Genomic DNA, 6,000 nt, shown 5'->3' with positions numbered 1-6,000 from the left:
CGTCCCCAGTATATGTATTACAATATCTTCTAGTCGTCTTTACCCTTTTCTTATGGTGCTTTTTGATGAATAATAGCAAGCTCATAGTGTTTGTTTTTACTGCAACAAAATTGTGTTACATGCTCTTCTAAGACGTTTAAAGTTTTGTCTTTACTTGTTTAGTTTTAATCTGTCTGGAATTTGTTTTTGTGAACAAGTGAGGTAGAGATTCATTCCATTCTTTGTCCATATGGATCACAGTCTAAGCACCATGTACCGCGTGATCTGCATGTCTCAGCTGAGCTGCTCTACAACGCATCTCGGAGACCATTTATGGCAAACTCTGCCAGGCTTCCGTGTAAGTGTGGCTGTGTCTCGGAGTTCCCTTTTCTGTTGCATGGCTCACTTTGATTATCCCTGTGCCAACACACTGACTGAGATACTATATATTTACAGTATATCTTGATATATGGAAGAGCAAAACATTTTACTTTTTGTTTTTGTTTTTTTTGTGGGTTTTTTTTTCTTCTTCAGAAGGGTCTTGACAATTCTTGGGCCTTTATTCTGTAAATTTTAAAATCACCTTATCAAGTTCCTTTTGGATTTTTTTTAATGCAGTAAACTATAGTTAAAATTGGGAATAACTGAAATTATAAAAATATTAAGATTTCCTATCTAAGGTCACAGTTTACCTCTCCATTTATTAGATCTTCTGTGTATTTCACTGAAGTTTAAACTTTTTCCCAAACAAGTCTTAGACTTTTTGTTATACTTATTCCTAGGTATTTTATACTTTGTTAAAATTATAAATGGCATATTGACATACTTTAAGTATGTCTTCTGTTTTATTGCCCATGTATAGATAATGTAACTTATTTTTATATATTGGTTGTATATCTACCCATCTTAGTGAATTTTTTTATATCAAGTGCAACTATCTCTATAGATTACTTTGCATTTTTTCCATAGAAAATAATGTAATTTGAGAATAATGGCAGTTCTCTTTGTTCTTTTCCAATTTTAATTTAATTTTATTAAAACATTTCTTTTTAATTATTCTACTGGCTAGATCCTCCAGTAGAATGTTGACTAGAATTGGCAAAACCTTTGTCTACTGCCCAATATTAAAGCATATGCTTCTAACTTTTGACGTTTAACAGTTCATGTTTATTATAGATTTTTCTAAAAAGGAAGTTCCCTTCACTCCTAGGTTGCTAAGAATTTTGCTTGAATTTTAAATCATAAATGCCTATTAAATTTTATCAAATGCTTTTCCTGTATCTATTGAAAAAATTCATACTGGTTTTTATTCTTTAATCTATTATTGAAGTAATTATGGTGATCAAACTTCTAAACCCAAATCTTCCTTGCATTTCTGGGATAAACTAAACTTGGTTATAATAACTCAGGATGAGTTATTCTTTCTCATAAAGTACTATAAGCAGTTTTCTAATAATTTGTTTAGGATTGTCAAACTCATAATTATGAGTGGAATGAGACTGTAATTTTCCTTTATTCTTTTACCCTTGTCTTTTTTTTTTAATTTTGGTAATACTAGCTTTATATACAAAAAATTGGAGAATAGTTTCTTTTTTCTATTTTGTAAAAAAATTTAAATTTGGAAGAATCTGTTCTTTGAATATTTTGCAGAACTTGTCTGCAAAACCACCTGTGGGCTCTATTTTTTCTTTTGTCAGATTTTGCATTACAGATTTTTCTTGATATTTATTCTATTCATAGTTTTAAGTTAGTACCATAAAATTATTCAAATGTATCCCTTATATTTTAAATCTCCGTCATATCTCAGCGTTTCCTTTATCATTATTCGTATTGATATAAGTATTCTTTTTCACTTTTTAAAATCAATCTTGCCAGGGATTTTTGTATTTCATTAGTCTTTTCAAAGAATTAGCATTTGTCTTTGTTCATCCTTTATATTATATTATCATTTTCATTTCACATTAACTTCTGATCTTCATTATATCTCTCAAATACTTTTGTAGGATTTAGTGTATTGTTATAGCCTAATTTTAAGGTTGGCAAACATTTCTATAAAGGGCTAGATAGTAAGTATTTTAGGCTTTGTGAGCTATACATCCTCTCTTGCAATTGTTCAATTCATGCCTCTGTGGCATGAAAGCAGCCCTAGACAACATGTGCATGGTCAAGCATGACTGGGTTCCAGTAAAACTTTATTTATAAAAACAGGGACAAGATTTGGCCCATAGACCATAGTTCATTAAGTCTTGGCCTAACTTTTTGGTTTCCAGTATGTGTTCTATAGACTTCTCGAGGGGTAACTGGGAAATTTTCAAGAGGTAAGTTCAAAACTATTTTCATGGTAACGCTAGGATGTTATTTGACTTTTTAACTATGTTACCTTGAACTAGCAGTGTAAAAGGCAAGGTGGATAAAATTGCTGGCACCTTAACACAAATCAAGGCAGTGGCCATTATATTACTCACCAATGCATCCTCGCTATAAAAATCAATGCCAATTTCACTTAAGAATGACTTTAATGAAACAGTAAAAACTATTTAATTTTATTAAATCTTGATACTTAATCATATGTCTTTTTAATACTCTGTTGAATTGAGATTTATGCATAAAACACCCCTGTTGCGTTGTAAATATGATAATTGTCTCAAGGAAAAGCACTATGTGATTTTTTGAGTTGCAAGCTCAACTAGCCATTCTCATCATTGAACACCATTTTCACTTGAAAAAGTAGACAGACTATGGGTACTGGGCTTTTAGTATATAGCAGACATTTTCTCAAAAATGAATGAAATGAGCCTGAAAACAACTGAAGGTATGTATTACCAGTGTTAAAATTTGAGCCTTCTGGTAAAATTAGAATTTAATATTGTTACCCGTCACTGTGAGCTTGACAGCTTCCCAATACTTACAGGCTGTTCCAATGAAATCAGTGGTGCTATTAATAAGTGTATTTTTTCATATAATGAAATATGTCAACATTCAGAAGATCTTTGTAGCTCAGCATACCAATATTTTCCAGATTATCAATACATGTTATTACAAAATCACGCATGGGTAAAAGATTCATTCAAAGTGCAAGACATACCAACAGATCTTAGCGTAACGGACCATGAAAGATTCATTGATGTGGTTTCAGATTCCACATTGCAACTAACCTTTAAAAGATTACCACTAGTGGAGATTTGGCATAGTATCAAAGAAAAATTTTCACAATTATATAAAAAGGCTGTTAAAAATGCTCTCCTTTTCCCAATACGTGTCTGTGTGAGGCCAGATAGTCTCTACATACGTCAGCCAAACTAATATATTATAGCAGATTGAATGCAGAAGCAGATACAAGAATCTAGGTTTCTCCTGTGAAGTCAGACATTAAAGAGATTTGCAATATAAAACAATGCCATGCTTCTCACTAAATACTTAAGTTACGAAAATATTTTTATTAAAATATAATGTTAATATATGATGGATTTATTATTACTTTTAAATGAATTAATATATGTCTCATTTAATTTCTAATTCTGTAAATATTAACTGTTATAATCACATAAGTCAAAGCTCTTTGGAGCCCCTTGATGATTTTTTAAAAAGATTTTCTTTATTTATTTGAGGGGAGAGGGAGAGAGAGAACATCTGAGCAGGCACTGTGGGGGGAGGGTTGGGGCAGAGACAGGGAGAAGCAGGGATCCTGACAGGGGGCTCCATCCCAGGACCCTGGGATCATGACCTGAACTGAAGGCAGACACTTAACCAACTGAGCCACCCAGCTGCCCAAGCCCTTGATAATTTTTAAGAGTGTTACAGCCCTGAAACTTGAATGTTTGAGAGTAACTGGTTTAGCTTATTAAATAGAATATATAACTCATTAATTTTTAGACTTTTTAAAAATATAATTATCTTAGATTATAAATGAACTTTAGTCTGTTTCCAACTGCATTTCATATGTTTTCATATGTAATGTTATCAATATCACTGAGTTATAAGTGAATATTACATTGTAATTGTGGTGTTTGCTTTGACCTTGAGTAATTTAGAAAAATGATGTTTTTAATTTCCCAAAATGTACAGATTTTCATTTATTTTGTATTGACCTCTAATTTAATTGCCTCTATCTATATAATACCAATTTTTGAATTTTTTTGTGACTTACTGATGTCTTAATATATGGTAACATTTATAAAGATCCCATATGTATTTGAATATAATATGTATTGTCTTTTTAGAGTGAGTTCTATAGATGTTCATTTAATCATGTTCACTCATGATAGAGCTCAATTATTCTCCATCTTTACTAATGTACTGTCTACTTGACTTGATCAATAATTGAGGGAGGTATGTTAAAATCTTCCACTAAAATGGGATTTTTGTCCAATTCTCCTTAAACTATCAGTAATTCCTTTTCATTTTTTCAAGGCTACTTTGTTAGATCAACTCAAGCATGGGATAGTTATAATTCTTGCTAAATTAAAATTGTTATTGGAAGTAATCTTTTTACTCCCAAATAATGTTTATTCTTTTATCTTAAAGTCAGTGTTGCTTGACGCTAATACTGTTCTTCTCCTTGTATTGTGGTTAGCATTTGCCTACTATTTTTCATGCTTTCAATTTCAGCCTTTCTCTGTCTTTAAACCTTGGTTGTATTTCTTATAAAATATCAATGGATTTTATTTTTAATCAATGTGACAAACTCTGTCATTTGATAAACATATTTAATATATTTGTATTTATTATAACTGTGATAACTTTAGATTGTTTCTACCATCTTGCCTCTTTTTATTCTTATTTCTTGTAATTGACTTGAGAGTTAATTTGTTAAATGTGTATTATTTATGTTAATAAATGTTAAATGTTTTATTGTAAATGTATTATTTATGTTAATAAAATGTTGATGTTTATTATTACATTTTCTCTTTTATGGGTTTAAAAGTTATGCATGCTATTTCTATAATTTTAAAGTCACTCTTGAAATTTTCCCATGCAAGCTAACTTAATGAAGTATCAATTTAATAATGTCTTATCCTGAGTAATATGAAGATCTTAGAACATTTTTACTGTGAGACTGTGACCTGCCCCATGACTTTCATGCTGGTACTGCCTGATATTTTAATACTATGTCTTTTGAACTCTATAAATTAATTCTTACTTTTAAATTAATTTATAAAGACAGAAAACATACTTTTTAAAGTTATCTATGAGTTTAATAAGCTTTGTTTACTTTTTTATCTTACAGTGCAACCACTCCTTCTGGGCTCATTTTTATTCTCCTTGAAGAGAAGAGAATGTTCTTTAGAAGTCCCTTTAATGAAGATTTGCTAATGATAAATGTGTTTTTGTTTATCCTACAAGCTCTCATTTTTTCAAAAGATAATTTGCAAGGTACACAATTCTATGTGTATAGTCATTTTGAGTGTGTATACACACACCCACACACACTCCCCCCGCACCTACTTGTATGGTATCCATTATTGCTGATGCAAAGTCTGCTGTCAGTAAAATTGTCATTCCTTTCCAGATGTTTTTTTCTCACTTGCTGCTACTAAGATTTTTCTGTTTGTTTCTGATAATCTGCAATGTCCCTGTACTAAGTCTAGATGTGGATGTTTCTTATTTACACAGCTTGCTATGATTTTTGCTTCCTTTGTAGATGCATCTCTTTTTTCAGTTCAGGAAATTCCAAGCTGCTAACTCTTTGATTATTATAACTCCTTCATTCTCTCTCTTCTCTTTATGATTCTCATTCTGTCTCCCATGACTCTTAACCACTCTCATATCTTCTTTTTGTCTCTCTGGAAAACTTTCTGAATAATTTATCCAGATCTACATTTCCGTTTACTAATCGTTTATCCATTGGTATCTGTTTCTAATTGCAATAATACTTTTATCTGTAAATTTTAGGTGTTTTTTGTTTTTGTTTTACCAAAAATTTTTATTTTTTATTTTATTTATTTATTTACTTCTTTATTTATTTAAAGATTTTATTTATTTATTTGACAGAGAGAGACAGCCAGCAAGAGAGGGAACACA

Source organism: Ailuropoda melanoleuca, chromosome 2 (genome assembly GCF_002007445.2).
Source record: "Ailuropoda melanoleuca isolate Jingjing chromosome 2, ASM200744v2, whole genome shotgun sequence".
Lineage (NCBI taxonomy): Eukaryota > Metazoa > Chordata > Mammalia > Carnivora > Ursidae > Ailuropoda > Ailuropoda melanoleuca.
The sequence above is the reverse complement of the archived record's forward strand: the minus strand, read 5'-3'. Positions refer to the sequence as shown.